Genomic DNA, 16991 nt, shown 5'->3' with positions numbered 1-16991 from the left:
CGGCTTTTTTCTTTTTGCTTATGTGGTGCTGGGGAATCGAACCCAGGGTCTCATGCATGCAAGGCAAGCGCTCTACCACTGAGCCACCTTCCCAGACTATTTTTTTCCTTCTTGTACACCCTACATTAGATGGCTCCTGTTCACCACTTCTTGCTTCCTTTTCTCTTCTTTTTCATCCCAGTATATCTTGATGGTACCTCATGCTGCCCTGTGAAATTTTCTTACAGTTAGGGAGTTAGCTCAACAAGGCTCATAAACAGTCCAAAAGTGTGAGGAGCAGGGTTAGCTCCTTCTGAGGAAATCTTCAACAGATGGAGAATGAGGTAAATGGCAGTGTTCCCATCTTTCCTCTCCTATGCAGACTGTTCAGAGATACCGGCTCTATGGCTTCTGAGAAATCATAGGCGGTAAAGCACCCACAGCAGATCTTGGCCTGAGCCCCCTAGCCACCGGGAACCAGAGATCAAAGATCAAATCCAGCTGTTACAGAGCTCGCCTACTTGAAACAGCTTGCCACCTTCCCCAAAAGATCGCACTCATACTCTGGATGAACACACAGCTTGTAGGCTCTCGAAGAAAAGAGGTTTGTAGATATTGTATTGAGATCTTCCCCCAACTAAGAGAAATGGAGGCCAGGATAGCTTTAAAGCCAAACTCAGAGAAGCCTTCAATAGGAAAGGAAGCTTCATACCTCAAACTCGGCATCATTTGCTATTAGTAGAGGCCTATGTGCTTTGGCTATGCAAAATTCCCTGGGGGTGATTCAGTAACCACACAAGAGACAGAGCAAGCATCATCTTCAGCTCTGGGCCTAGCACTCAGACACTCTGTGTCCACTCCGAGTCCAGCCAATACCTCCCAAGACATCCATCTCTTACAGCCCAGACGGATGGAAAATGACTTGAACTGAAAGTACTCCCCCTTCCCCTCTGACAGCCCTATTGTAGAACCATCCTTGGTGCCCACCCCACTGAATCATCTCCCCTCCTCTTCCCCCTGAAGAATGCACCCAGCAGTTTTAGATGAGAGCCTGAGACCAAGGCCACAATGCCACCGGTGAATACAGATACTATTGAGACCTTGAAATGCCTCAGCCGAAATAAAACTGCTCACCTGCCTAGCCTCCATCTTACCCAGCTTCCATCACCTGACTTCATTCTTTCTGGAACCCTAGTTGTAAGGGGGGTGAGAGGATTTGCACCATTTCCCCTTCAGCCAGGTTGAAGGTTGCCCTGCCCAGGCTTCACTGCTAAGTCGTATTTTGGTCTCCCCCACCCCTAGTCTTCTTTTAAGTATACACACACACACACACACACACACACACACACACACACACACACACACACGGGTGCGCTTCCTTTGTTAGGAAAGGAGTCTGCTGGATAATTCATTCCGGTTCCTGGCAATGAATTTCAAAGGGAAGTTAACCGATCTTGGTGGAGCACACAGAGAGGGAGAAATGGATCATTATTTCCATCTCCTTTGGCTTTGATGTCGTGGCTGGGCCAGCCACACTTCATTTTCCTCTCATATGGAAATCAAAACAAAATGTTTTATCTTGAATACTAAACACAGACTTAGACTTTGCAAGTGCTGTCTGACATGCAAAAGGAAAATTTGATCTAGGATAGACTGGGGCAAAATTGTGTGTGAAGATCAAGCTGCTGAATAGGCTTGCATGGGGCAAGAACCCTACTTAGAGGACGAAGACTGAAGCCTTCCTTCACACATAGTAGCAGGCACCACTTCTCATGAGAAAAGAGCCATGGGCCTGGGCTCCATCCAACACGTACGTACTCAGTTCTTTAAATGATGGAGTAGATTTCATCCGTGCCATACAAGACCTCTACCCAATGAAGGAACTGAGCATTCCCCACCCAAATCAACATCCAAACTGTCAATTTATGCTTCCTACTGTGATAGCTGAGATATTAGCCCTTGCCCACCATACTAGAACCCCTATTCATGAGGATTCACAGTAGCTGATGGAAAAAAGCAAGCATGGAAAGCTAATGACAGCCTGCAGGTGGTAATTTTAACTTGACCATGCCTTTGAGTCATTCCCGGCAAGACCTAAAACAGGGTGAACCTTTTGCAATTTTTTTCTGCACCAATCACATTTGGCTTAAGTAAATTATTATAACACCATGCCTTGGCTATAATCTGTAGCATAAGAGGGTTCTAAGTGCCCCCCAGCTGGTCTTCCCTATAACCACTTTGAATCATTACCACATTAACTCCTTCTAATTTTAAAAATCTGGTCAATTATTGAGATGTTTTAGAAAAGCAACAACATAGTACCCTCTAGCAGGACAACTCCAAGTTTACAGACATTTTCAAACCAGTTTCAAAATGAAGGTGCTTAAATTGAAACACCATCTGAGTTAAGCATAAATAACACTTGGACAATTTCATGCCTTTGCTTGATGAATCAGATACCAGAACTTTCCTAGAATGCAATGAATGCTTTTACATCCAAGCCAGGTTTGCACCTTGTTTTTTTTTGTTTGGTTGTTTTTTTTTTGTCCATCGTGGGGCTTGAACTCTGGGCCTGGGCACTGTCCCTGCACTCTTCAGCTCAAGGCAAGCACTGTACCGCTTGAGCCGCAGCAGCACTTCCAGTTTTCTAATGGTTTATTGGAGTCTCACGGACATTCCTGCCCGGGCTGGCTTTGAACCATGATCCTCAGATCTCAGCCTCCTGAGTAGCTAGGATTACAGGTGTGAGTCACTGGCGCTCGGCCTGCACGTTGGTTTTTGATGCTGGGTAAATCAGCTTGTCGAAGGTGAAGAACGATAAAAGCTGTAAAGGCCCCACATCAGCAAGTTCACATCAAAATATTTGCATGTTCTATTTGTACTGCTACTCCAAACCAATCTGTCATTTTTTTCAATCTTAGCAGATGGATTTTCAAATAAATCTAGGTATGGTTGACACACCTATAGTCCAAGCTACTTAAAAGGCTGAGGCAGGAAGATTACTTATGATGGGTAACAGAGTGAAAAGCCAACTTGAAAATAATTCACGAATTAAAATATAAAATAAAATAAAATGTACATGTGTTCATGTCATCATTAAAACAAAACGTTAAAATAAAACCTATGCTGCTAACAAGAAGCAATGTGTTCATTTCACCTGATTCTGAGCATCATATTATATTAACTGAAGATCTCTCTCTCTCTCTCTCTCTCTCTCTCTCTCTTTAATGCTCTTCCTAGGGCTTGAGTTGGGTGCTGTCTTTTAATTCTATCACTCAAAGCTAACACTCACATTCTACTTTTGGATTTTTGGTGGTTAACTGGGATAAGTCTCACAGACTTTTCTGCCAGGGGCTGGCTTCAAACCACAATCCTCAGATCTCATCCTCCTGAGTAGCTAGGATCACAAGAGCAAACCATTGCTACCCAGCTGTTTTTAATTTTTTACAATACAGTTTGCTATGTAGCGTAGCTGAGGTTTAAATGGGAAGCATTCCTCAAAAGGTTCATATGCTAAAAGCTGTATGTCCAGATGATAAGCCTTGGAGAACTAATTGGGTCCTCAGGGCTCTGCCTAAGAAACGGATAAATCCTGATGGATTGTAATATAATAGCATTATTGGAACGTGAGGCCTACTTACAGGAAAAAAAGTCCTTAGGGGCACATCCTGGAAAAATACATCTTGTTCCTAGCCCCTCCGTCCCTCTCTTTCTCTCTCTCTCTCTCTCCCTTTCTCTCTCTCTCTCTCTCTCATTCTTGTCTCCCTCTCTCCATAACTTTCTGCCTTGTCTCAGAACCAATGTAATGGAGCCAGGGGACCATGGACTGGCTCCGCTGAAATAGGTCTTTTTTCCCTTTTAGATGATTATCTCAGTTCTCTGACACTGATGTACAAAGTCTTACTGATATAATACAGTTCTTAATTATTGCATGTATTTTGTGGGGGGGGGTCAGTTGTGGGGCCTGAACTCTGGGCCTAGGTGCTGTCCCTCAGCTCCTCAGCTCAAGGCTAGTGCTCTATCACTTGAGCCACAGCACCACTTCCAGCTTTTTCTGCTTATGTGGTGCTGAGGAATCAAACCCAGAGCCTCATGCATGCAAGGCAAGCACTCTACCACAGAGCCACCTTCCCAGCCCCATCTTGCAAGTATTTTTAAAAAGTCTCTAAATCACCTATTTTCTAACAAATAAAGCAAGGCTGGACTCAGACCTAGTAGGAAGTAGGAGCAAGATGCTAGTGGCTTATGCCTGTAATCCTAGCCACGCCAGAGGCGATCTGATGATCACAATTTGGAGCTCTCCAAGGCAGAAATGTCTGTGAGACTCTTTTTTTAAAATAAGTTTTTTATTGTGAAAATACTATACAGAGGGGTTACAGTTACATGAGCAAGGTAATGAGTACATTTCTCATCAAGCATTGTTGCCTCCTCCTTTGTTTTTCCCCTACTATCCCTTCCCTCCCATCTCCACAACTACACTCCCCTCCCCTCCCCCACCTAAATTGTAAAGTTTTTCAACATAGAATCTTGTACATCTCATTGTTACAATGGGTCAACCTGTATCCCTATGAGAAATTCTTATCTTCAGTTAACTACCAAAAAACTGGAATTGGAGATTGGCTTACATTGTAGAGCACCAACCTTGAGTGAAAAGGCCAAAAGAAAGCTGAAAGTAGAACTCAAAAGTACTAGCCTCAGTAACAACACACACACACACACACACACCCGTTGACGTTTAGGATTTTTAAAATGGGTTCTCAATGACAAAAATGCAATTAAAAAAGCTCACCAGTGGCCCATAAACAATAATTCTGAATTCTCCAACAGTAGGATGGCTGAATCTAAACATGGTCTACAGCCATCACATCCATAGGTCCTGGACCAAATTTAAATGGCTACTGTCTGACAGCTCCCATCTGGCCTACAAGATGTAGGAACCTCTTTCATGAATTAAAAGTGTGAGGAAGGAAGTAAAATATCCCCCAAACTTTACATCCCAAGTCTTTTTTCCCCAGCTCTCCCTGTCTGAGGAATCTTCTCTTCAAAATCCTGGCCTTATTTCCCAACCCCCCTTCTTCCGGTTAGTATAAATTTCTGACCAAACTTGGCTTTCAGAGAAGCATATAAAAATTCCTTTCTTGTTTACTGACAGTTCTCTGCTTTCTTGAGATGATGCGTTCGTTACTTCATTGTTTGATGGAGAGGAAGTTTGGCATTTTACTTTGTCTGACAAGGAGGCAAAGGCTTTTTTGTTCTGTAGAAGAAACACAGCATCTTGAGGGCATTATACAAATGGGCCACTGGGTGGCAGTCCTGAGCTGTAACATAGATCAAAAGAGCTAGGGAAGACAAAAGAGTCAAAGATGTTTAAGGAGGGTTGGGAAGGTGGCTCAGTGGCAGAGTATTTGCCTCACATGCATAAGCAGGAAAACCGGAAGTGGCGCTGTGGCTCAAGTCTTAAGCTGAAGAGCTGAAGAGCTGAGGGACAGCACTTAGGCCCAGAGTTCAGGCCCTATGACCGACAATAAATAAATAAATAAATAAAAGATGTTTAAGGACTTAACAAAGTCATCAAAGGCAACCACTTCCAGCCTCCAGTACCAAAGATCCATAGCAGAATATTATGAAAGTAAAATTTCTAGGTAGCTGGGTGTGGTGAGGATTATGAGTACAAGGCTAGTCTGAGCTACATAGCAAGGTAAAAGAGCTTTCATTTCCATTCCTTAGTTGTCTTATTAAACTAATAGTGGGCATGGGAACAGGAATAGATGCATATAATCCCAGCACGTGAGAGGCTGAGGAGGAGGATCCTAAGTTTAAAGCCTATCTGGTCTTCAGTCATCAGTCACTGAATTGATACTGCAGGAAGATGTAATAATATCTCCTCTTACTACTAAAATCTCACTTGCACACTGCCCTCTATTGGACACTGGTAAATGGAGCAATGAATCTGGAAAACACATTTATTTTCCTCAAATGGAAAGATTTTTACATTCAACACAACCCCCACATATGGTGCCAGTATATTTATACTTGCAAGAATTAAGGACTGTAACATATCAGTAAGACTTTGTACCCCCTGTGACAGATAACTAAGAAACATCTAAAAGGGAGAAAAGACCTGTTTCCAGTGGAGCCAGTGCATGGTCCCCTAGCTCCTATTGACATATGTTGTTAACTAGGTAAGTTATTTAACTTCCCAGTGCCTCAGTTTCTTTGACTATCAGAATCCCAGATTTGTTATATAGATTAAGTAAAATTCTATGTAGGAAAGTGTAGACTTCAGAAAAGCAGGTGGGAATTTCAGTCGTCACTACCCATGGTTGCAAGCTTGGTGGGTATTAAAGATTTTAATAACTTCCACACCTTAATCTAAGAATTGCTTTTGCCACCCAAGAGCCAAAGGCTTGCAGAAAACTCTTCCTCTGGCTTCAAAGTACAAAGTGGAGACCCAACTCACAAACACTGGTAGGATGTATTTTTTTTCCAAAAATATCATTTTATGATCTTAAAAAGCAGTTTATAGAGGAGCACTGGTTGTTCCACTTGTAATCCTAGCTACTCAAGGAGACTGAAATCTGAGAATGAAAACCTGAAACCAGACCAGGAGAACCAATCCAAGAGATTCTCATCTCCAATTAGCTAACAAAGAGCGGAAAGCAGAGGTGTGATTCAGGTGGTAGTATGTCAGCCTTGAGAAAAAAACTAAGGGAGAGCATGAGCTCCTGAGTTTAAGCCCCAGTAGCAGCATACAAACACTAATGCACACACACACACATACAGACACACACACACACACAGCACAGCACAGCACATGTGCTGAGTGAAATGACCCAGTTATGAAAAACAAATATGCACAATTCCTCTAATAAATGCAGCCAGAGCTGGGAGCCGGTGGCTCAAGCCTATAATCCTAGCTACTCAGAAGGCTAAGATCTGAGGATCACAGTTCAAAGACAGGCCAGGCAGGAAACTCTGTGAGACTCTTATCTCCAATTAACACCGGAAAACTGAAAGTGGTGCTGTGGCTCAAGTGGTAGAGCGCCCCATGATCGAAAAAAACAAAAAAGGAGGCAGCCAGAATCTCCAAATGAATGCAACACTATTGGCTAGGACTAGGGGAGACAGAGGACATGGAAAGCTGTTTACTGTACTTAGAGTTTCAGTTTTACTAGGTGAGCTGGTGACCAGGTGAGCTGGTCCTAGGGCTTGAACTCTGGGCCTGGCATTCTCCTCTAGCTTTTTTGCTTAAGGTTAAGTATTCTAAGCAAAAAAAGGGTATCTGGCCAGTGGTTCTTAACACTTGAGCCAGAGCTCCACTCCAGCATTTTTCTTCTTTTTTTCTTGGTGGTAGTTGATAAAAATCAGAGTTTTAGCAATTTTCTTGCCCAGGCTGGCTTTGAATCGCAACCTGCAAATCTCAGCCTCCTGAGTAGCTAGGCATGAGCCACTGGCACCCAGCTTAGATTTTAAAAAACAAAACAAAACAGTCAATAGTAGGCCTGTTTCAACTCCCTGTTAAATGAACTTGAAAGAAGTAGGGGGAAAATTCTCTTTGTCAGACTTTCAATGGAGTGCATTGTGTGAGAGTAACTTCAAACTTCATTTGAGTGAGATTCTAATTGTGATCTTCCTTATCATGTCTACAAAGCTGACAACCTATATTTTATGTCTCAAAAAGAAAAATACAAAGCTCAACTTGTTTTTGATGTCAAACTCAGACACCTAAAAGAACATGTAGAATGAAATGTTTCCTTTTTTAATTCTATTTTCATTCCACACACTTAACCCTTGGTTTATTTGGAAATAGTTGATGGGCATGTGTGACCCAAAGACATAAGAACTGGACATGTATTTAGTCAATATATTAGTCACGTTTGCTCACTTTTGCCAAAGCAATATTCAATCTAGAGCTCCAATATAGGTTAAAATAGCTTCAATATAAATAGTAGTTCCTCTGTGGTGGTGGTGGTGGGGGGGGTGTTGTTCTTTTGTTTTTCTTTTTTCCAGTCCCCAGGCTTACCTCAGGGCCTAGGTGCTGTCCCTGAACTTCTTTTGCTCAAAGCTAGCACTCCTTCTACCACTTTAAGCCATAGGACCACTTCTGGCCTTTTCTGCTTATGTGGTACTAAGGAATTGAACCCAGAGCTTCATGCATGCTAGGCAAGCACGCTACTATAAGCCACATTCCCAGCCCAATATTGGTGTTTTTGTTTGATTGTTTATGACAGGTTTGGTTATTTTTGTTTTTGTGCTGGTATTGGGGCTCGAACTCAGGGCCTTACATTCCCTTAAGGCTTCTTCACTCAATTCCGGTGCTCTACCACTTGAGTCACAGCTCCACATCTGGCTTTTGAATGCTTAATTGGAGTAAGAGTCTCACAGACTTTCTTGCCTGGACTGGCTTCAAACCACGATTCTCAGATCTCAGCCTCTGAGTGGCTAGGATTATAGGAATGAGCTACTCATACCCAACTCTGCATTGGTTCTCTCTTTGATTTATTTATTGTTATTATCTTTAAGTAGGTATACAAAGAAGTTGCTGTTCAACAAATCAGCTTATGAATATAATGGATCTTAACCAGTGTCATCCCTTTGAACGTTCTCGCTCATCCTTCCCACCCATCCCTTCCTTCACTTTTCTTAATTCTCTGGGATATACATGGAATTCTTGACTACATTCTCCCTTACTTCTCTTCATTCGTCTACCCCCTCTCCTCTTGACCTCAACTCACTCCTTTTAAAACCTGTTTTCTGGTGTTCATTTTGTTACACTTGGACTTTGCCTTTCTAAAAAATTACACGATTTGAGTTATCCCTTGAATCTACCATATTCTAGTTAACACGTGTATATATACTTGCATATCCCTCCATTCATTTATTTATAAGTTTACAAGCTAATTATAGCTTCCATATATGAAGGGAAACATGAAATCTTTGTCTCTCAGAATAGGACTGTAGTATTATGATAAGACCCTCTGCTCATTGAGCAGACATAGGACCAGTGCCCAACCTTCTATACAAATCAGAGAAGTCCATCTCTGAAATCTTAAGCCAGGTATAATTTGAGCACATAACTGGGTAACACTTGGCAATACCAATTGGCTATGGATATATCCTATTTAGAAAATCTGACAATGACTGTTGCACTCTAGAACAAATATTTCCTGAAAGCCAATAAAAATATCAATTTTTAAATCATTCAAATCAATACATGTGCCAGGTACCCATGACTCACACTTGCAATCCTAGCTATGTATTTTATATTTTGTTGCATTGTTCACTACAATTCATAAGCCAAGCAACTGTTCCATATTAGATGCATGAGCTGTTTCTAAAGGCTATAAATTTCCAGGCACTGGTGGTTCACACCTGTAATCCTTTCTACTCTAGTGGCTAAAACCTGAAGGATTAGGGCTCAAGTCTGTGAGACTTAATTTTAAGCAATTTAAAACATAAGCTGACCATCCAGGCCCCAGGAGCTCACTCCTGTAATGCAGATATTATGGAAGACAGAGAGGGAATCACAGTTTGAGGCCAACTTAAGCAGAGAAGATCACAAGGGCACTTCTCAATCCACAGCTATAAGCTTGACACATACCTGCCATCTCAAACAACAGAGGAGGCTAAGAACTGAAAGATCAAGGTGCTAGGCTGGCCTAGGCAGAACATTTCATTAGATTCTATCTCCACAGTAAGGAAGCTGGACAGAGTGGTACATACATTCCCAGAGATGGGAAGCCAATAAGTAGGCAGAGAGCTCAGAGAGCTCAGATGTGTGTGTGTGGGGGGGGGGTGTGGGTGTTTAATTGAATGTAAGCATCTCATGGAATTTCCTGCCCAGATTGGCTTTGAATTACAGTCCTTAGATCTCAGCCTCCTGGCTAGGATTACAGGAGTGAGCTACCCATGCCCCAGCTTCAGGTGCACTTTTAAGTGAAAAGTACAACCTTACATTAAAAATAATCAGTGAAAAACAGGAAGAGAGGTGCAACTCAGCAGTACCACACCAGCCTAACAAGAGTGAAGCAGGGTTCAAACCCTAGTAATGCAAAGAATGGACAAATGTATGTATATACATATTTATATATACATGCATATATACATAGCTAGGCTTAGATTAAACTGCAGAATTGTGAATTATAGGCTGGCACTTGGAAAAGCCGGGCATCTCCATTTCTAGACCAAAATAATGGGCTGATAGACCAGCCCTCCACATGGGAATCATCACCTGTTGTTAAGATCGCTTTAAGTAGTTAAACATCCCACTCAGAGAACTGGTGAAGTGGTAAATTAGACCCATTGCTAATTACTGTGTTGTCTTGTATGCTGTAAACAAATGCCAAGAGTCAGGGACTAGTTGCTGATGACTGGATTACCAAAATCGTAAACCATTGGCTGGAGTGTGGCACAGCGGTAGATTACTTGCCTTGCATGCCCAAGGCCCTAGGTTTCATCCCGGCCTCACAGAAATGACATAACAAGAACATACAAGGTTATGACATTCTAGGCCAGCAGGGCTGTGGCAAAACTGGAAGGCTCTGATGTTGTTGACCTCAACGTAAAATGATGCCCAATTGGAAGGCCAAGTAGAAAGCCAATAAGTTCCTGACTGCAATCCAACTTCTGGTATTTTTATCTTGACAAACGTGTCCAAAGAGGAAACAAAGCTATATGTATAACCTGTCTATATAGCACAATTTATAGTGGAGAAAATAATAAGCAACAATATGGCTATGTTTAAGGAAGTTCTACTTTAGCTATCCTATGAAAAGTTAATTTCAGGGGCTGGGAAGGTGGCTCAGTGGTAAAGCGCTTGCCTTGCATGCCTGAGGCCCTGGGTTCGATTCCTCAGCACCACATAAGCAAAAAGAAAAAAGCTGGAAGTGGCGCTATGGCCGTGGTAGAGCGCTAGCCTTGAGCTGAAGAGCTGAGGGACAGTGCCCAGGCCCAGAGTTCAGGCCCCACGACTGGACCCCCCCAAAAAAAAGTTAACTTCAAGAACAGTTCTAAGCTAGGCTCTGATGGCTCATGCCTGTAATCTTAGCTACTCAGAATCTGAAGATAGCTGGTCAAATGCTGGTGGTTTATACCTGTAAAGGATTACAAGCTACTGAAGAGGCTGAGATCTGAGGATCAGTTTACATCAAAGCCAGCAGCAAATTTCTTGAGACTCTTATCTCCAATAAAGTACAAAAAAATCTGGAAGTAGAGCTGTGTCTCAAGGGGTAGAGCACTTGCCTTGAGGAAATTAAGCTCAGAAATAGCACCCAGGCCCTGAGTTCATGCCCCAGGACTGCCATACACACATAGAATCTGAGGATAGCCATTTGTAGCCATCCTGGACAGAAAAAAATAAGTGACATTCTTTTTTTTTTAATTTAATTTTATTTTATTTGTGAACATACTGTACAGAGGGGTTACAATTACATGGGCAGGATAATGCATACATTTCTTACCAAGCATTGCAGCCTCCTCCTTTGTTTACCCTTCACATCCCTTCCCAGCCTCCCCCCTCCCCCCCCAAAAACATTCTTATCTTTCAATTAAACAATCTAAAGCTGGAAGTGGAGCTGCGGCTCTAGTAGTAGAGTGCCAGCCTTGAGGGAAAAAGCTAAGGGAGACCACCCAGGCACTGAGTTCAAGTCCCAGCATTGGCACAAAAGGAAATCAAATACAATTGCTTTTTTAAAATTTCTGTCTGTCATGGGGCTTGAACCCAGGGCCTGGGCACAGACCCTGAACTTTTTTTGCTCAAGGCTAGCACTCTACTCCTTGAGCCACAGCACTGCTTTTGGTTTTCTGGTCATTAATTGTAGAAAAGAGTCTCACAGACTTTCTTGCCTGGAGATGTAATCCCAAAGCAAAACCAGACAAATAAATAAGCAAAATATATTGTTTTTGATGTATGTGGAATAATAATAATAATAATTAACAAGCCAGTGAACCAGTGGCCTATACTTGTAATCCAAGCTACTCAGGAGGCTGAGATCTGAAGATCTCAGTTTGAAGCTACCTTGGGTAGGAAAGTCTGTGAGACTCTTATCTTCAATTAACCATCAAAAAGCCAGAAATGGAGCTGTGGCTCAAGTGATAGAGTGCTAACCTGGAGCAAAAAAGCCCGGGGACAGCACCCAGGCTTTGAGTTCAAGCCCCTGCAGCAGCACATAAAAAAAGCAAGCATATGATAAATTTGATATTGAGAATCAAAAATCCTTAGAAGGAGATAAAGTAGGCTGAAAGGAACAGGAACAACAATGACAACAACAACAAATGACCAGGGCTAGGAATGTAGCTTAGTGGTAGAGTGCTTGCCTAGCATGCATGAAGCCCTGGTTTGATTCTTAAGTACCATATAAACAAAAAAGCCATAAGTGACACTATTGATCAAGTGGTAGAAAACTAGCCTTGAGCAAAAGAAGCTCCGGGACAGTGCCCAGGCCTTGAATTCAAGCCCCAGGACTGGCAAAACAAAAACAAGCAAACAAACAAAAAACCACGGCCAATGCTTAGAAAATTCACAAACTGTGTTTCTCAGAGCTTATGCCCACTCACCAACCCATCAAAACCATTAGAAAAGCTAGAATGTCTGGGTGCTGGTAGCTCACACCTAGCTACTTAGGAAGCTGAGATTTAAGGGTAATGATTCAAAGCTAGGCCAGGCAAAAGTCTATGAGAGTCATCTCCAATTAACCATCAGAAAACTGGAAGTGGTACTTTGGCTCAAAGTGGTAAAGCACTAGTCTTGAGCAAAAGAGCTCAGGGACAGTTCCCAAGGCCCTGAGTTCAAGCCCCACAACCAACCAATAGAAATGCAAGAATATTCATTTACCAAATGATGATGTGAAGTACAAGAGTTATTTAACACAAGGGAGTGGAACAGAACCAGGGCTAGGGATGGAGCTCATTGCTAAAGTGCTTGTTTCTACTGGGGTTCCTCTGTTGGATCCCCAGTTCGAGGAGTGGGGGAAAGTGCTTATTCACATCTGCACATTTCCTGCACAATGAAAGTTCTGTGCAAGACATGTTTACTGTATACAGACAGAAATAAATTGTGGCATCTTGAAGAACACTTAAAATCAGAGTCTACCCTAGCCAACAACCAATAGCCTGATATTAGGAAAATTATTCTCAATGGGCTCCATCTATAAGTAATAGTTAGATTTGTTACTGAACTGCCTTAGAAATTTCCAAATTGAGTTCCACAAAACATTATCATTTCTTAGAATGTTAATATGAGCTTGATGAAAAGGAATTCTATACTCTAGTAAGTTTGGGAAGTACTGTTCTTGACCCCTAATTTAGTTCATGTTCCCCTAACCTTTAGCCTCCTGTATTTGAAGATAGAGCCTTTAGGTTATTGATGTTAATCGAGGTTAAATCAAGTCATAAAGATCTGACCCAGTACAAGAGGTGTAATTACAAGAACCCTGTGCTCTTCCCTCTCCCACCTTCCAGTCCCTTCTTCCCCATGGATACCTAGTGAACTTTTTCCAACAGAAATTCTTCTGAAAGCCAGGTTATGCTAGTTAAAACCCGTAGTCCCAACTACGCAGGAAGATGAGGCAGAAAGATAGCCTAAGCTCAGAAATTTTAAAACCATACGAAAAACCCGTCTCAATGTTTTTTTCCTTTTATTAAATCTTTAAGTAGTTGTACAAAAGAGTTGCTATTTGACAAAACAGTTGATGAATACAATACATCTCTCAAGAGTTTCACCCATTCTTCTCCTACACACCCCTCCCTTAATGCTTCATAATTTTGTAGGATATACATTTGCATTCTTTTTTTTTGACCTATCTATTCTGACATATCTATATCCAAGAAAATTTGACTGCCTACTGTCAGACACCATTCTGAAACTCATGGAACTGAAGGTGCTAAAGTGCAACAGAACTCGGCTTGCAAAAGTTCAATCTGTACACATAGCTTCCTTCTGAACAAGGACAGGGCAAGTTTGTCTACCACCAGCAGATGGCAGTAGCATCCATTTCTTAAGTACTTTTTTGTTTTGTTTTGTTTTGTTATAAACTGTTTAATTGAGCTCTTTCCGCAATACAAGCCATCTGGGACAGGAGTGGAATGTACTGTGGCCAGTGCTGGCTCCACAGACAATACTGAGCCTGTAATCGCTGGTATCAAAATATACATCTGTCACCATAGAAAACCGCATGTGCTGCCTGCGCATCTTACAACAGGTATAAAAAAATTATAACTATTTACACCCTTGCTACACTCCTTTATGGAACTTATGGAACCTCAGGACCCAAGGGTACCCCTCTTGCTGGGGACAAGTTGAGCCACAGGGCAGAGCATTTAAGACCAGGACTTGAGTCCTGCACCTGGGGCCTCAGCATCAGAGTCAGACAAGAAACAAAACCTGGGAGAGAACCACCCCCTTTGAGTGTCCTTCTCCAAGTCCACCATCTAGGTGCCTTGCCTGGGCTCCCTGGAGACAACTTCCACCATTCCAGAAAAGCCACTTTAAAGAGCAGCTGAAGTGACCTTAACAGACCAGAGATTTTATTTTTTTAAAAAAAGAGAAATCCGTTTCCCTGTTTTTTAAAAAATTAAATCTAGTCCACCTTGCTGATTTTCGGCTCCAGCCGCAGCAGCAGCAGCAGGGTCCCTGCCTGCTCAGCCGGGCCCAGGGCCATGTGTGCCTTGTAGGGCATGAAGCTGCAGTGGGTGCCCAGACCAACTGGCTTCTTGTGCCTTAGAAACCTGTCTGCCATGCACCATTCACGCATCGACCACAGGCACTTGGGCGACTGGCCTAGGCTCTTGCTGCAGGTGAATAAGGCAGCCACAGGCAGCCACGCCTTCCCTCACGATCCTGTGTCCTATGCTGGCAGGAAACAAGGCCAGCACCTTTTAATCAAGTGACATAATCATCCCAAGTCCCCAGCTGCCCAGGGGCTCTGGCCTGTCCCTGCCTCCGCCATGGATCCTCTTCCTAACCTTTGTATTATAGGTGGATGCAGTCGCAGACATATCTGTGCCTAGCAATATTTCCAGTTGACCAAATATCCTAATCCTTTTTCATTTATATGCAAGAGACATAGTTTTAAGTAACTTTTTATAGCAAGATGATGCAACGGCATGAGTGTAATCTAAGCTTTCTCCTTGTGGATCCAGGCTTCAGGAGCAGGCGGCTGCGGCTGGCTGGCTCACGTGCAGGCAGCCCAATCCTCAGCCCGGCTTCTTTCTGAGCCTCCAGTTGCTTTACCCACTCACTTGTAATCTGCCTTGAAAAACTCTTTAAAACTTTCAGGGTTTTTTTTTTTTCCTTCAAATTTTGGACCAAAGTTTTGTTTCTTAAGTACTTTTGTTTCCCTTGTCATGGGCTTCTGTAATGGAACCTGTAATCAGGACTACTGTGTGGTACTCATGTGTGACCTAGACATGGTTATATCACCTCTCTGGGATGAGGCTTTCTTAAATGAATAATTGAGATGCAAAAGAATTGACTCAAAGGTTGTCTTGAGAACTGAACAAAATAAGACATTTAAAGTCTTCACCATGAAAGGCTCATAAATGTTCACAGTTAATACTTGGCATGTTTGATATCATTCTCTTGCCATTTGACAAAATGTCAACTTGCCATAAAAGGAATAAAATCAGGTGGTTAAAAGTAGCATTGCCTCCCAGAACAATAATGATATTAGCAATAGAGGAAAAGGAAATTCAAATAGCTAAAAATGCAACAAAGGGAAAGCACAAACTTTAGAATATCATTTGAAAGAGAACAAGGAATTGTGTATATTTTTAAATGACTGCTTTTCCTCCACAGATCACTGTTAAAATACTTTGCTTGTCTGACAGTAACTCCCTAATTGCAGAAGGAATTGTGGATTCTTTGTAGACCTCTCATTTGACAAAGTAGTTGGCTTGCAAAGGGAGCTCTGAGGGACACAGCCAAGGCAATTACAGAGCTATTAGGAAGTTGAGTTTATTGTTCCTTGGACAAAGGAGACAGTTGTTTTAAGACTTGGACCTCCGGAATGACTCAGTTACATAAAATGAGCCAGAATTCAGAAATTGGAAGGCTGAGTCAATTTACCTCTTCTTGAAAAGACTGGGGGAAGCAAAACTAGGGAATAGTATTGGGGTTGAGGGTGGAGAGAACTTGGGTCTTTGTAAATGCTTTTAAGAAGAATTGCTTGAACAGCTATGGCTCTCCCAAACAGGGAATTTTCTAGAAATAATCTAGATAAGCAAATATCAGTTTATTGAAGGAATTCAGCCATATGGGAACAATTATAATGCTTCAGAGCATGGATGGTTACAGTAGGATCTTGAGATAAAATACATCCATAACTTAGAACCATAAAATGGCAAATAAGGTGGTTATTTTTACCTCCCATACAACTAGAGTGAAGGTGGAAAGGTTTTGGGGCTTGAACTTAAGACCTCAAGCTCTCACTTGGCTTTTTTCCTATCTGGACTGGCACTCTAAAACTTGAACCATACTCCACTTCCTAATTTTTGCTGGTTAATTGGAGATAAAGAGTCTAACAGGTTTCTTGGCCTGGGCTACCATTGAGCCACCAGAACCCAGCTAGATTTCAATTTAGTTAAGAAATTTGAAAAGATTTCATAAATTGCTATCTTGTCTTTTAAATTACACTTATTTCTTACCTTCACTTTAAAGACATCTTCTTGGAATTGGTCCTGACACTCAGTTGTTGAGAAAAGAAGCAAATAGATTAATCCTGTGTATATAGATAAACATCAAAAAATAAGAGTGTGAAAAGAATTATGTTCACTAATGAAACCAGTTTGATGTCCTTAATTTTTGTGATTGGTCAATATGCTAAAAACACAAACGCCCAAGTTCAGTAAAACAAAACAAAAACATAATTATAGGTAATCTTTCAGCATAAACAAAATAATTTGATGAGATTTCCTTACTTTTATTTTTTATGTCAATCTTACCATGGTAGAATTCTGAAGAGAGTCTGTCAGGATCCATCATGGCCATTCAGGGGGCCATGTGGAGGCAGGCAGGA

The 16991-nt window shown here is 41.9% G+C and overlaps 1 protein-coding gene across 1 annotated transcript in view; it reads right to left on the bottom strand.

Moving 5' to 3' along the window:
• LOC105999993 (cytidine monophosphate-N-acetylneuraminic acid hydroxylase) overlaps positions 1–16658 on the bottom strand; it is a 123117-nt gene extending 106459 nt beyond the window's left edge. The window contains exon 1 of the mRNA XM_013035176.1: positions 16621–16658. The gene's annotated coding sequence lies outside the window, so the exon portion shown is untranslated. The remainder of the gene's footprint in view (positions 1–16620) is intronic.
• Between the last annotated feature and the right edge of the window lie 333 nt (positions 16659–16991).

Source organism: Dipodomys ordii, unplaced genomic scaffold, assembly GCF_000151885.1.
Source record: "Dipodomys ordii isolate 6190 unplaced genomic scaffold, Dord_2.0 Scaffold206, whole genome shotgun sequence".
NCBI classification, from domain to species: Eukaryota; Metazoa; Chordata; class Mammalia; order Rodentia; family Heteromyidae; genus Dipodomys; species Dipodomys ordii.
The sequence above is the reverse complement of the archived record's forward strand: the minus strand, read 5'-3'. Positions and strand labels throughout refer to the sequence as shown.